The 15,451-nt window shown below is 46.0% G+C and overlaps 1 protein-coding gene across 10 annotated transcripts in view; it reads right to left on the reverse strand.

Moving 5' to 3' along the window:
• The window catches only part of TPST1 (tyrosylprotein sulfotransferase 1), an 84,592-nt gene that overhangs the window by 57,608 nt on the left and 11,533 nt on the right, over positions 1-15,451 (reverse strand). For 8 of the 10 annotated variants that reach the window (XR_004643375.1, XR_004643376.1, XR_004643371.1 and 5 more), the window contains exons 3-4: positions 12,976-13,141; positions 12,105-12,173 (exon numbers count right to left, since the gene is read on the reverse strand). The gene's annotated coding sequence lies outside the window, so the exon portion shown is untranslated. Of the gene's footprint in view, positions 1-33; positions 269-12,104; positions 12,174-12,587; positions 12,697-12,975; positions 13,142-15,451 lie in introns of those variants that run through there. The other 2 variants (XR_004643374.1, XR_004643372.1) reach the window with 2 other exon arrangements.

Here is a 15,451-nt window from a genome sequence, read left to right on the forward strand (position 1 = left end):
CAGCCAGCCTCCCCCGCGGGGTCGGCTCCTCACCTGCGCTCCGCCGGGAAGGAGGCGGGAGGGAGGGAGGCAGGCAGGCGGCTGGATCACGGCTCCTGCTGCTGCCGCCGCCTCCTCCCTCGCCGAGTCCCGGCCGCCACCGCTGCGCTCGCCGGGCTGCTGCCGCCCAGCACCGCCCCGCCGCCGCTCCCGGCCGGCACCATCGCCGAGGGGAGCGCCCGCTCCTGCCCCTCAGCCCGCGGCACTATTCCGCTCGGCTGAGCCCGGCGCCTGCCGCTGCCATGGAAATCACAAACACGCCCTGATTGGCCACACTTCGGGCCGGAGCCAGTTTGTGTCGCGGACGCTGATTGGCCAGACTCAATGGATTGACAGCTGGGTGGGAGGGGCTCCAAGGGGCGTGGGCGTGGCTCCATCCGCCCTCCGGCGATTGAGAAAAAAGGGGCCCCTGGAGCGTGGGAGGGGCACGGGCACATCTGTATCAGTGTGAACAACTGGATCTGGATTTAACAGCTGGATACATTTCTCGAGTTGGATGAATGCCCAAGAAAACAGCTGCATGTGAGTGAAACACCTGGCTGCAGCTTGGGCTTTGGAGCCTGCACCTCACTGCACCTGTTTGAACAGCTGGTTTTGGCAAAGACATTTAGATTTAGAGCAACAGCTAGGGCAACATCTGACCATGATGTAACACCTGGATAAGCAGCTGGATTTGAGTTTGCCAGGATGAACATCTAAGCAAACAGCTGGGTGAGCACCTGGACACCTATCACAATTATTCTGGACAGGGATATAGCATACAGGCAAATGACTACGGTGAAAAATATCTAGAATGTGATGACAACATTTAGATTTGGACACACATATGAATCAACATGTAGGTAAACAGTTTGGAGTGAAGAGCTTGTGGATGAATAGATATCAAAACATTACCTAACTTTGCCAACTACTTCAGACCTTGTTAAATACGCCCTCCTGTGATAATCACATAATATATGCTTATACAGTGCTTTTCATAAACATATGGCAAGCTGTATAAGTAGCATATGGCACGTGTACAGTAATCACTTCACCTCTCACATCACTGAAATTAACTCTCTTCTGAACGGTTTGTTCATTTTTATTTTTTCACAAGAGGTTTTCCACTTCACAAAAAGTGGCTTGAGTAAACGTCACCCCAGTAACACTAAGCCTGAACTGCCAGGAACTAATCTTGGAAAAATATGTTCCAGTTTGCTAAAAAGAATGATAGACAAATTGCCTATTACTGTGATGTCTAGAATGTCTGAATCTCAGTGTTGCACGGAAATAACAGATAGTATGTCAAAGGTTGTCACCTGCTCTAAATATACCCACATCAACTCTACAACTGTATGCTACCACATCCGAAGAAGAAAGTTATAATGTGTGCTTGAATTACAAGAATCTTTAAGAAAGTGTAAGCGCACCAACCACGGAAACCACAAGTAAATAGATACTTATGAACTCCAAGTAGAATGCGCTGCCTGGCTAGGATATTGCCAAGCTCACAATCACTTAATTACAGGAACAAGCTAGGCAGGTGAAAAAATGTCTAAAGCTTAGAATTCCATTGTATGGATTTGCTGTTCGGTCTTGCCTGGAAAAAAGAAAGTTTGCAAAGGGCATTGAATGCTTCACTTCCGAATGTTTCACAGCTGACATATAAATCAGATGTGAAAAACTTCCCAAAACAAACAGCCCTTTTGAGCAGTCCATTTCTAAGCATAGTGCAATAACGGGTGGATGAAATTAAAATAAACTTTCTTAGAAGTCCGGTATAAGCAAGAGTATAAGAGAACTGGTATAAGAGAGCTTAATTCCATCATAAATAGGGCCCTACCAAATTCACAGTCCATTTTGGTCAATTTCACAGTCATAGGGTTTTAAAAATGGTAAATGTCATGATTTCAGCTATTTAAATCTGAAATTTCACGGTGTTGTAATTGTGGGGTCCCGACCCGAAAAGGAGTTGGGGGGGGTCGCAAGGTTATTATAGGGGGCATTGCGGTACTGCTACCTATACTTCTGCAGCACTGCCTTCAGAGCTGAGCAGCTGGAGAGCGGGGGCGGCTGGCCAGGAGCCCAGCTCTGAAGGCAGAGCCGATGCCAGCAGAGGCGGAGAAGTAAGAATGGCAATGTATGGTATTGCCACCCTTACTTCTGTGCTGCTGCCTTTCGATCTGGGCCCTCAGTCAGCAGCTGCCACTCTCCAGCCGCCCAGCTCTGAAGGCAGCAGCACAGAAGGGCGGCACGGTATGGCATTGCCACCCTTATTTCTGCGCTGCTGCTGGCAGGGCACTGCCTCCAGAGCTGGGTGCCATCCAACAGCCGCTACTCTCCGGCCACCCAGCTCTGAAGGCAGCACAGAAATAAGGGGGGTAATACCACAATCCCCCTAAAATAACCATTTGACACACACACCCCGCAACTGCCTTTTGGGTCAGGACCCCCAATTTGAGAAACTCTGGTCTCCCCCATGAAATCTATATAGTATAAGGTAAAAGCAAACAAAAGACCAGATTTCACGGGTGGGGGGACCCGATTTCACGGTCCGTGATGCATTTTTCATGGCCATGAATTTGGTAGAGCCCTAATCATAAAGCTTCTTCAAGTGTTCTCGGGCTGCTTACAGATATATTGCCCTCTAGAACCAGAATCAGACCCCACATCCATCATGTCTGGAACCTTTTGATGACAATTCTGCCATCACTACTCTATATATAAAACCAGCTTTTACACCACAGAGGAGGGGGAAACAAGATTAGAATCTGGCTCAATAACAATCACAGTGATAGCTACTTCTCTATACCTAGAGGTCCTAGTCCAGGTGACTTGGAGATTTCCACCATATACTGACAGATACACATCTCAAAAATGTCACTATATGCTGCAGAAGCATATTAAGAAGAAACATGTTTGTAGGCTGCCCAGGTCCTGTGACCAAGAGCATGGGAATGTTCCGTCCGTCCCCCTCCCACCTGCCCCTGTTCATATTCCTTGGCAAAAGAAAATATCGGTTGGAGGTATTTAACAAGATGCCTGTCTAGGTATGCCCAGTAAACCTGATCTATGAAATCCACTCTCTGTGCTAGGTAGTTAAGCATTTGAAAGATGGTTATTAGTCATCATTAAAGAGTCTTTGTATCCTCAGTGGCCCATCTCCTACAGAATGCAGCCATTTCAATCTCAAATCCCCTAATATAGTTTCACAGGCATTACTCTCTGAATTTCCCAGTGAGATGATACAGATTCCAGTGACAGACTCCAAAGACAGTAACAGAATACATTTTACCATCGGCTGATACTCATAAAACAGTAAAAGGCTGATGACTGAATTGACTGATGCCATTAAGAAGGATGAGATGAAAAAATTAATAACATACCATTATCTGATTTAACGTAGACCTTCCAAACAGCATCTTAAAACTTTTATGAGCCTGAAGGGACATACTTTCCATTAATAGCAACGAGCCAGTTCTTGCTGCCGATGCCGCCCACAAAATTTATAAGAAAGTGCCTTATTTTCCTCTTGCTTGCCAGGGGTAGAAAATGAGTGCTGATATTCAGAGGACTCTCTTGTATATTTTTAAGAGATTAATTTTATTGTGCTTCTTCAGACGTGCTGAGACTATTAACAAGATTGCAAACTGAGGTGGCTGTTCTTATGAGACCCTATCCCCTAATAAATAATAATACCCGGGGCCCATGATTCTAGTCTCACTTGCATCAGCTTTACTGCTGTAACTGCACTGAAGTCAATGGAGTTACTCCTGATTTACCCTGCTGTGAGGGAGCGAACGAGGCACATCCAACTGAAATTCTTGTATTAAAAAACTCCGCAGCAGGCAGAGCCCTCAGTGAGCCCAAACAATTGGTCTTTACTGAAACTGGGTTAATATGTGGCACTGTGCATTTTATTTGCAGTTGTAAAAAATAAACCAAGGATAGTAGCAACGGTAGATGCTTACATGCGGGAGAATGAGGCGTTTTAAGGTTGCAATAGGTTGATATTAGGAAAGGATCCATCGACTGAGGGCCAGGTTGTCAAGTGTTCAGCATCCACAACTAGATCCCGGGGCACTGCTGGAAGCAGATCACTTTTGAAAATCAATCTGACCACTTCAATTCGGCACCTTTCTGGGCAGGGACTGTCTCTATTGTATGTTTATATAGTGAAGTCCTGGCCCCGAGACACTACCACAGAACAAGCAAGTGAATGATACTAAATGGGAACGGGAGTGCTTTTGAAACTCTAGCCACTCACTTAAATCAGAACCATGGGGGTGCTGACCTCTTTTGAAAATCTGCCTCGTTTTTAAATGTATTTAATTCTGGTGAATGGCGCTGTACGGACAAGCCTGCCACCCCACGTTCTCTCCCTTGTCAACAGGACAGGTAGCGCCCAGGCAGAGGCTTTCCTCCATTTGCCACACAATGATGACAAGGAGAACCCATCACTAGCCGTGAGGGAAATTAGATATTCAGTCTCCACGCTGCACCTACAGAGGTGGTGCGTTGTGGTGTTTGGTTGGGGTTTTTTGTAATACAGACATATGTCCACTAAAAACTGGACAGACCCATACATTCCTTTCACATGGGCTCATCAGAGGGCAATAAATGTTACTTACGACCAATCAGGGCTAGATTTGAACTGGCGTTTTAGAGATAAAATGCTCTGTATCCTGTTACCAGTCCCCTGAGCCAGGCAGTTCACTTCAGTCCATTAAACAGCTCTTTTCAGTTTATTTTATTGTTTTACTGTTGTTTGGGTTTTTAATGGCATTCATTTTGATTCACATGTTCAGTCCCTTGTAAAGACTGCTTGTCTGCTGCAATGGAGCAGTGCCTCCAAAGCAAAATAAATATCCTCCCAGAGAAAGAGGAAAATAAAAACGCCACTGCATATGGCCGTGTTTCCCTTCCTTAATTAACACTTGTAGTGAAAGTGAAGCCATAGTTCAAGTAGGCTGTTAAACATTTCATTATACAGTGTACACACAAAATCCTGTTGCCCTGTTCCAAGAGGCAGACACACTAACCAAGATCCTAACGCTCAGCAAAGAAGTTGTCGAAGCCAGTGTATAAAACACTGTGTTACATTATAGCATTAACTGCTAGTTGTCTGACAGCGAACCTAATCATCTGTGGTTAATATTTATTTCTTTTTGCCTCTGGACAGATGTGAAAGTACTCTAGCCTGGGGGTTCTACAGCGTGCACCAATGCTACACACAGATACCATGAGCACTAAGGGGAAGAATGATCATGTGGCTAACGCAAAGGACCTGGAGTGTCAGAAAAGCTGGGTTTGGCTATGCTGGGTTTAGTCACAGCCTTTAGGTGAAATCCTCATTTTATTTAAGTCAATGAGAAAATGGGAGGAGAACGGAGGGGTGCTGGCGGAGCGAGGCTCCGCTCTACCTGATTCTCTGCTGATGGAAGGTTTGCCGCGCAGCAGCATAAGTTAAAGTTGCCCCCCTGCAGCTTTCAGATACACCAGTGCCAAGGAGAGCAGTCAGGGAAGTGGGCTTGGGTCTCTGTTAGCAAAGAGCAGAAGCAGGGGAAAACTGACCCTTGGAAGTCGTTGCCATTTAAGAGCAGTTCAGAGGCCTATAGGAGTTTGGTGACTTAAGTTTAGTTCCTAACACACACGTATGCATAGCACAGGACCAGTCTTACAACTGACGCCCCTGTTGCCAGTTTCAGCAGAGAAGCCAAGGACTGAGTGGTCCACGGAGACTGAACTCCACTCCCCTCATCTCTGCAGGTGATCTGTCCAGACCACGGGTGAGGCACAATTAAGGAGCAGGGGGCCAGGTTCCCAGCTGTCAGAAATTTGAAGGACGGTGCTGGCATGATATGGTGTTGAGAGTCCTTGTTACTGGGCCTGGTTTCTAAGATAAGCATGGGGAACTCTTTTGTCCCTAAGATAAATAAGGGTAGCAGCTCCAAGCCACTGGCATATGTACCAATACTGGTGCTTGGGACTTGAACCACTAGTACTGGGCTGGACCTACTCACATCACTCAGCAGCCTCTGCCATGACTCCATCTTACTGCTTAGCTGAATCAGTGCCCAAACACATACTTAACTTGAAGCACATGCTTAAGTCGACTCCATTAAGCATGTATTTAAATGCTTTGCCAAATAAGGATAGACTTAAGTTCATGTTTTTGAGTTAAGCAGGCATGTAAGTGTTTGGCTGAATCGGGGCTTGAATGATAAATTTGGCTTCCTCTTCTATAGTGGACCCTGCTAAACTGTCCCTCGGCTGGGCACGCACTAACTTTGCCAGGGACTGTTGTTATTTTTATTACTGGAACACGCAGGAGCCTTAGTCATGGAGCAGGTCCCCATTGTGCTTGGTGCTGTACAAACACAGACCCAAAAGACAATCCCTGTCCCAAGGAACTTACTTGTAAGTTCTGTTAGTTTCTTCAGATGCCAGAATCAAACAATCAGGAAAGCACGGCTCTTTGGGGTATCCCAAGACTCACTGCTTGTTAGAGAGCGTAGGGAAGCAAGCAGTGGTGGTACCTGGGACTCAGCATGGAGACTAGACCCTGAGTTCATCTTTAACATATAGGCAGAAGAGGAGGCTGCTCCCAAAGAACCTGGCCAAAGCCCGTTGAAGTCAATGGAAAGACTCAAGCTCCCAAGTTGGAGAATTGTGTTCGTGATCTCCTAAGCTCAGGGATAACTGGCACAACAGACATTAATTTGAGGACATCTGTCCACACCTCCTCACAACAGAGTTAAAGAAGTTTAACGTCGGCTAAATATATACATCTCTATGCCTCAAATCATGCCTTATGCCTAATGCAGCCTATCTTCCTGACAAAATAAACCTGCTAGCCATTAAACCCTAAGAAATGCTGTTTGACTTGGAAGAATGTTGATGTCTTTTTCTGTTTTCCAGGGGCACATTGATTTTATTCTTTATGACTTTCCACAGCTACCCATTTTATTTCTTTGGCCTGACTGTCTTGTGTATTGATTATGCTTTAAATGCCACTTGTAGTGTTCACCTTGACAGCTAATTCTGTATTGGCAGTGCTAAAATGTCTCAGATCTCATGACCTGCAAAGCTACACAGAGTCCACAGCACGGGCACAATCTCCCGCTGCCGGCACAGGGGACACAAAATGCAGCATCCTGTGGAAGGTGTGGGGGCCACAGAGAATCAGGCCTGTTTGCTCTATTATCTGTAGATCTACTGCAGTACAAGCACCCCCACACTATCCAATCTGTACACCTACACCCTGTTGGCTGAGGATACCTCTGGAAAGGAGAGGATAGTTCAGTTTCCAAGCCCATTGTTTAGCCCTTGATGTCTCTGATCACACTGGCAACAGGGGCACTATCTGTTATGATGGTTTTTCTGGTGTGGATACCAGTTCAACAGGAACTGGATTGAGACCACCAAACTCATGGCACATAGACCATCAAACTCCTTTCGGATGGTAGTGACCCTTACTCACGAATAACCCAAGACAGCCAGCAGCCCCTACAGATCAAAGGCTCTATATCCCTGCGTCTGTCACTCATCTTATATACGAGACAGCTAAAAATTGGTCTTTTCGTGTGCTCTCTAGCATTTTCAACCTGGAAAAATAATTATGCTATGAATATCTGCATGCAACTTTCATCTCTGCTCGAGTCGGCATGAAGCACTAGACATTTCATGTATTTCATAAGGAGATTTTTTCCCCATCTGTACAGTGCCTCGGGATGTATAAAGTTGTGCTTTTTTCCAGTCTTTGTGCAGCTTTAGCTGTTCAATAAATAGCCACATTTCCAGTCACAAAGCATGAGTGAATGCTCCCTCTCTTTTGAATCTTTCCATATTCTTGGCTTGCAAACAGCTGCCTATGTGGCTTGATGGTTGCGCACAGATCACATGCTATTCTGCTTTTGGGGAAGGGGGTATTGTCTATGAAGATTCCTTCACCCAATTTCCCCCCCTTCTTTACCTCCCCTCTCTATAACGACTCTACCTCACAGAGACCTTTTGGCCTGCAATTCTTTTAGGAGACTTTCGGGCTGCTACTAGATCAACAAGCAGGCAAACTGGAGTGTTATTGACGGAGTTCCTGACTTCTAGGTCTGTTTATGCAAAGCTCTCCCACAGTACTAGCTGGCCCAGGAGGCAAGCAACTTGATGTGGGTTTTTTCATCTACTAGTGCAAAGTGCTAACCACAGGGGAAGTATCCCAGCACGCCATCCTGGCCTTTTAAGGTGGAAATGAGTTGTGCTGTCTAAGGGCCTCATCTTGCAAGATACTGAGTTCACCATGGGTTCTTTGGGAGCTGAGGGTACTCAGCACCGTGCAGGACAAGCCCTGAGTACGTAAGATGAATGGAGGGTTGTAGAACATGTAATGGCCAGTTCATGATCTATATATCCATTAGTTTAATTATAATGCCAGTAATACAGAAATGATCTCATCTGAGTCTTGGGAATGATATGAGGGGGGTCCAGCTTCAGCTCTGGTGTTTCAAAGATTCAGTGCCAAAGAAATGGAATTTTGTTTGCATCAATTGAAAGCTATTCCAACTGAGATCTGTTTACAAGTACGGCAGTGAAACATCTGTGAAAACCTTTTCCTATTGCTGCATTTTGCTTGCTGTATGATGAATTACTCTGCAGTGCCAGCATCTCCAGCATAAAAACAGGAGACTATCACTTTCCAGTTGCCACTCAGGCAGATTTGAAAAACAAAAATGTCTCGTCATCTAAATATGTTGGCATCTAACTTACTTATGAGGCACAGACGTTCCTTTGAAAGAAGTGACTGTACAATGCACGTCCAGTGAGTCACTCTTCTTTTTATTAGCTGGCTAGTTTTCGAGGAACAGTAAAAGTGTGAACTTTTTTTTTTTAAAAGCGCTGAAAGAACAACATTGTTTTTATTAGCAACACTAGTGATCATACACATAGGCTTGGTTTCTGGCTGGAATATAATGAGCACTTAAAGAGCAGATGATACTGCATGCAAAGACTATTTTCCTCCCAGAATGCAACATTCAGTGTTTATAGGGGAGGCTGTTATTTCTCTTTTTGAATGAGCTCAAGTGTTAAATGAAAGAATCAAATTCAAGCTCTTTTCAGAGATGTCGCAATTCCTGTTCTGCTGCTTCTGGAATAGCTAATGGCAAGTACAGGCATTTCAATAACCGCACCTTGCCACGATCACTGGGGTGATGTTAGGATGCTAGCAGGATGCTCTCTAGCAATGTTTCCAAAAATACAGTTTTCTGAGAAAGACTCAACACTGGGGTATGCATCCCTCACCCAAGAGTGATCTGCCCAGGAATAAACACACACTGGGGAGAATAGCTGAGTTCTCAGTTATTACCAGAAGGGTTTAGTGCTTTTTTTAATTAAATCAGGCCTTCAAGGCACACTGTGAGGACACTTGTTGATGTAATGAGTGAGGTTCTAGCCTAGGGGCCATCCCCTGGGAGAACAAAAGGAAGCCTGCCGAGGACAAGATACAGAGGAGGGACACAGATTTGTTTTTTAAATCATTTCCTCATCTTTGTTTTGCTCTGATGCGAACGTTGATATCATTGTGAAACTCTGATCGTTTGGACACTGCATCCAATGAACTTTTCTGTATACTTGACATCTTATCTCTTGGCTAAATTTGGCATCAACACTACAGGAAGGGGATCAGGGATGGATAAATGAGGTAAATATTTTACTTTCTGTCCTTAGATGGCATGAGCTGAGAGGCATCATTTTTAGTCCATAAGCAGAGATATAATGAATAAAACAACATAATCATCTGGCTCTTGGTAGCATTTTTCAAAAAGATTTTAGGAAGATAAGGAGCATTACCTCCATTTTACAGGTGGGGAAACTGAGGCACAGAGCAGGTAAGTGACTTGCCTAAGGTTGCACAGCAACTCAGTGGCAGGGTCTGGAACAGTATCAAGGTCTCCTGACTCCAGTATTCTGTGCACTGGATCTCTTTTAAACTCCTGAAGTTGTTTTAAGAATTCTGCCGAAAGCTGAAATGTCTCTGTTACATTCTATAGGTCAGTGGTTCTCAACCAGGAGTCCGGGTTGGAAGGCGCTAGCAGGTTTCACAGGGTCCGCCAAGCAGGACCAGTGTTAGACTTGCTGGGGCCCAGGGCAGAAAGCCGGAGTCCCGCCACTTGGGGCTGAAGCTGAAGTCTGAGCAACTTAGCTTCCTGGTGCCCCCTGTAGCATAGGGCCCTGGGTAACTGCCCGGCTTGCTCCTCCCTAACGCTGGCCCTGGCGTTTATATACAGAAAACCAGTTATTTGGGCACAGGTGGGCGTGGAGTTTTTATAGCATGGGGGAGGGGTTTGGATTGGGGGGCATCAGACAGAAAAAGATTGAGAACCCCGGCTATAGGTGAATTAGAGAGATTTCTATAGAACCCTGCAGAATCCTGTTGGTTTCTGCCCTGTTATTAAATTCTATAAAATGTTTCCATAGGGAAAAATAGCTTTAAAAATGGTAGAAACACTTCCAAGCCAATGCTAGCTGACAACTCTTGTAAACCTTCTTTCCGAATCTGGCTTGTGAGAAGCTTTTGTCCTTATTTCAGGCCTTTTTATTCCAAATCCTTTGGATCAGTTTGGGCCAAGATCACTGCTTTGCTCCGCCGCCTTCTCTAGTGTTGCTGCAGACAGCCTTCGAGTAACCTGAGCTGGGTGGAAAGCAGTTGATTCTTTATGGAAGCTCAGTTCTCTACAGCTAAAATTGGCAGCAGTTAGCAGCAGTAGCAGCACACGTGTTGCTTGAGACTGATGTGAGCTAAATTAATTATTCCATATGACTTGCGTTATATGAACTGCTGGTGAGTCAGTCAGACCATCAAGGGAAAGAATGGACAGGAGAATATGGCAACCGTTTCCACAGTCCGATGCAACTTATCAGTGACAAGTGGTGATTGCTTTTCACTTTGGCATTTGTTAACCATTTCCCCTTACATGCAACTTGCTAGCTTGCCAGTGGGTGCGCACGTTCGCACGCGTACACACATGGAGAGAAAGTCTATGGGGAGCGTTGCTCTTCTACCCAACGCACAGGGCCGGCTCCAGGCACCAGCCCACCAAGCTTGTGCTTGGGGCGGCACCTGGAGGGGGGCGGCGCGGTGTGGTGCTCCGGCCGCCGGGGAGAGCGGGGCCACGGCCAGGTTTGCCGCCCTCCCCCCAGTGCTCTGGCCGCCGGGGAGAGCGGAGCCCCGGCCCGGCACTCTGCCCTCCTCCCAGGGCTCCGGCCGCCCTCCCCCTCCGGCGCCCTCCCCCCGGTCGCTGGGGAGAGTGGAGCCCCGGCCGGGGCTCGCTGCCCTCCCCCCAGGGCTCCGGCCGCCCTCCCCCTCTCCCCCGCGCCCTCCCCTGCCACGCTGGGGGGGGGGGGGCGGGCGGCCAGAGTCTTTTTTGCCTGGGGCGGCAAAAAAGCCAGAGCCGGCCGTGCCAATGCAACAGTGAATGGGACTGGGAAGAGACCCAGGGAAATAAGGAGCAAGAGGGGGGTGGAAGAGGAGCCAAAGGAGGAGACTAATTGAGCAAGAGGGGGAGCCATAGGAGATGAGAGGGCAGTGTCGGGAAAAGAGTACTAATAGAAAGCCACGGGGAACAGCAAGAAGAGAAAAGAAGGGGGAGGAAGCAGGAGTGATGGAAGAGAGAGAGAGGTACAGGAGATGGGGGGAGTCAAGGAGAGAGGCAGGGGGAGGAGGACCAAAGGAGAGTGCCAGTGATTGCTAGTGAAGGATGGGGGAAGGATGGAGGGCATCATTAGGCCACTCAAGGGCCTGCTTGTACAGCCTGTCTCAAGCCCCACCCACACCAACTGCAGCCCCAACGCTCTGCTGAAGACAATGAGGTGATGTGGGTGCATGAGGATATCAGTGACATACAGGGATATCACAGGTGTGAGATTAACTATTGGACAGGTCTGCAGAAGTTTATCCTGTCAGCCAACACGAATCACACCAGACAGCTCAGGGCACCTGATCTGCAAGACACCTAACAACTACAGACAGATATACCCGATCTGTACTATACATATTCATACAGACAGGCAGGTCCTCCTCTTTCACTTACCTGCTCTGTGCACAGCTGTAACGTTCAGAGTTCTGTGTTTTCCCAGCAAGCCAATGCCACTGCAGCCACCTATGACAGCACAATAAGGACTGGTTTAGCTGTTGGAGGACACCTAGACAATTCAGGCTCTGGCAGGTCCATGAGGAGAGGTCGATTTTGCTCAACGATATTTATTTGAAAACCGGAGGATCCCATTTTTTAAAGGGGTCAATGTCAAAACTCCTTCTGACTTCAATGGGATTTGCCCCATGTGCTTAACTTATCTTGCCTTTATCTTAAGAGCCCGGAGATGCAGGGATAGGGTCGTAGGCAGCTCTGCCATCTAAAGAAGCTGACAGTGAAGAGAAAAGAACTGGATCCTGTCAGATTTAATCTAAACAAGGCACCGTGCTCAACTTAATTTGATCTGACACCTTTTTTGACCCAGCATATAAGATCCATTCTTATGGCAAACATGAACATGTTGCTGCTCGATGGACTGACCTGCCCCCTCTAGTTTCCAGCTCTGTCAAACCGGAAACTTCCACCCGTTCTAAATAAACAGAGGTAGCAGTCCCATTTGGGGAGGAGGACACATAACGGTGATTACATAGCAGGGTGTGTCTGATGAAATAATTCCCTTCAGTGCCATCACTTGCTGCTGCAGTTTGAAGGCAAACAAGACTGTTTCTGGGGGACAGAAGACTCAGAGAGATATTGTATACTTCCCTTACGGTGGGATGCTGGTTCAAATCCAGAATGGCAGATAGCGACTGGAAGTTCCATTCACCATTTGATAGCTTGGGAGAAATTTAGGTCAGCGTTCAGTTGCCCGGGGACAAGTAAACACACGACAGGCACAAAAGCTAATATCAACACCACTGGCACTTACTAGGTCCACTGTCAACAGTCAGAGCAGAAAGGCCAAAGATGAACCCATAGGGGAGTGAAGTCCAACAGTGGGAGACGCTTGCACGGCCGACGCCTCTGTTGTACCGAGGCTTGGATCTCCAGGGTTTTTCAATCCAGCAATTTCACCAGCGCTGTATTCACACACACTAATTAAAGAAGTTAAAGAGACAGTTGCAGTATTTGTATTTCAAAGCATAAAAAAAAAATGATTATCTGAACAACCTTTATTAGTGTAAAAGAATCTTTGCCAGTGTCTGCATTTGATTTCTTGCTCGACTCCAGTCAGCTTAATGCAACATCAACGTGGAAGCAGTAAAACATGAGACCAACAATGTAAATTAATGTGACCAGCAACATTTAACAGGAAACAGACTGCTCTTTATTTTCCGTCTCCATTGCCAACTATCCATTTTGAGGATGGGTATCTCCTGCAAAACATCTCACAAATATTGTAGTTTAGAAGCACAGACAATATGGATCAAAGGGGAAAAACAAGTTGAGTTTTTATAATGCATTTTCTAGTACGAATCAACTGTTTATAATTTACATTTTGTACTTTTTTTTCAGTCAAGTATGTGATGCACTCCCTGCCTAATGTTCAAATTATCAGTGGTAGAATCACAGAATGCTTTCTTTAGTGGTGTTTACATATATAACGGAGTAGAAAATATGAAGGGCTTTATCCTTGAATTAATCTCTTCCGTAGATAGGTCATTATAAGCCTGCAGTTTTCTATCAGAGACAAGATGTGGGAGAAAAGCTCATCCTGAAAGCTCAGTGCACCATGAAAGAGCCTTACAATTAAATACTGATTATTCATCCCAAATAACTTACAAACTTAAATGGATTTACAAGCTTTATGTGCAACTCACTTCACCTGCGTGAGATGCAACCACCTCTGGACTGCGGTTGGTGTTCAGCAGCTGAGAGCAACATTGCATGGCACAACCATTAGAACAAGGAGGAAAGAAGACTGCTGCATCCAACTGAACCTCCAGGGGAAATTTAGGTTGCAGATTGTAATTACTCAAGTTGTAATCTCGCCAAGGCACTGGGTTTACTGTGACAAAAGCTGCCATAAGATTTTTACTAGCCATAGGCGCCGGTGGTATATTTAATTTGAAAGACAGCATCTTAAAGTCTCCAAACTAGTTCAAAACTGACCCGTTGGGAGGACTGCCACCACACTACCTAGGTGTTCTGTGGAAGTGGCCCATCTAGGAAATGACTCAGTGCGACTCTGTTTAGCTCACAAACCTGACAGAAAACACTGCACAGGGTGGACTAGCAGGTGACGTATCACTTTATATAAATATGAGCATTGTAGTGTGGTAAATAGGTCAGAACAATTTGCGTGTCTAGACTGGCTAATGACAGACAGTATAGCAACTGCCTTTGCTTTTAAATGCAGAAGCCTCTTAAGGAGAATGATTACTTCCTTTCACTAAAGGGCAGTGTCATTCCATGGGAAAGTCAGATTGACTGAGCGTAACTATGAGAAGAAGCCTGAGCTAGGGAACTCCACAGAATTCCAGGCTACGTCCATTGCCAGAAGCATATAATCACAGCCTCAGAAAAAGATAGTGCTGAAAGGGATCTTGAGACAAGTCATCTAATCCATCCCCGCCTCCTGAGGCAGGAGTAAGTACACCTAGACCATCCCTGACAGGTGTTCGCTTAACCTGTTCTTAAAATCCTCCAATGATGCGGATTCCAAAACCTCCCTAAGTAACCTGTTCCAATGCTTAATAACCCTTTTAGTTAGAAAGTTTTCCTAATGTTTAACTTAAATCTCCCTTGCTGCAAACTAAGATGATTGCTTCTGGTCCTGCCCTCCGTAGGAATAAGAAAGAAGAGGATTGCCTCTTGTTTTGGCTTTAGAGGATTGTCCTTATTTAAATAAGGTAACCCCGATGATTTGACTGTCTGCAAAATTATTTCAGGCCAGCAAAATCTCTTCAAGTCACAACATTGTCTTGTGACACGATGATGATTTTGCTCAGCATCCTCGTGTCGTGGCACGAGGCCATGACGTTACATTATGATGCCATGCGGTAAACGAGTTGGCACTGCAGGCCAAAAGCTGGCAACCCTAGTAAGGCGATTAACAAGTAAGCAAACAGCAATCTTTCGGGCAAAGCAGGAAGCAATCCACAAAATGAAAAGAATCCTGTGGGCTACATCGTGAGCCCCGACAGGAACCACTTGCGTGCGGCTGCAGGCCGAGCTTGGTGTTCTCCATGTAACAGACGATTAGTTTGGAAGAACACCATGTGAAGTCTATTTTGTGCAGGTTCCTTAAGGAAAGGCATACTAGCTGGAGAGGAATTTCACAGCTGTCAAACATCTTCAGATACTTTCCTATGAAAAACTGTATGTAAATCAGAGCTAAATTCCCCCACCCCTTGTGGAAGGACTGTCACATGACCGGCCATTTTCTTGCATTCCTTGCCATC

Source organism: Trachemys scripta, chromosome 18 (genome assembly GCF_013100865.1).
Source record: "Trachemys scripta elegans isolate TJP31775 chromosome 18, CAS_Tse_1.0, whole genome shotgun sequence".
Lineage (NCBI taxonomy): Eukaryota > Metazoa > Chordata > Testudines > Emydidae > Trachemys > Trachemys scripta.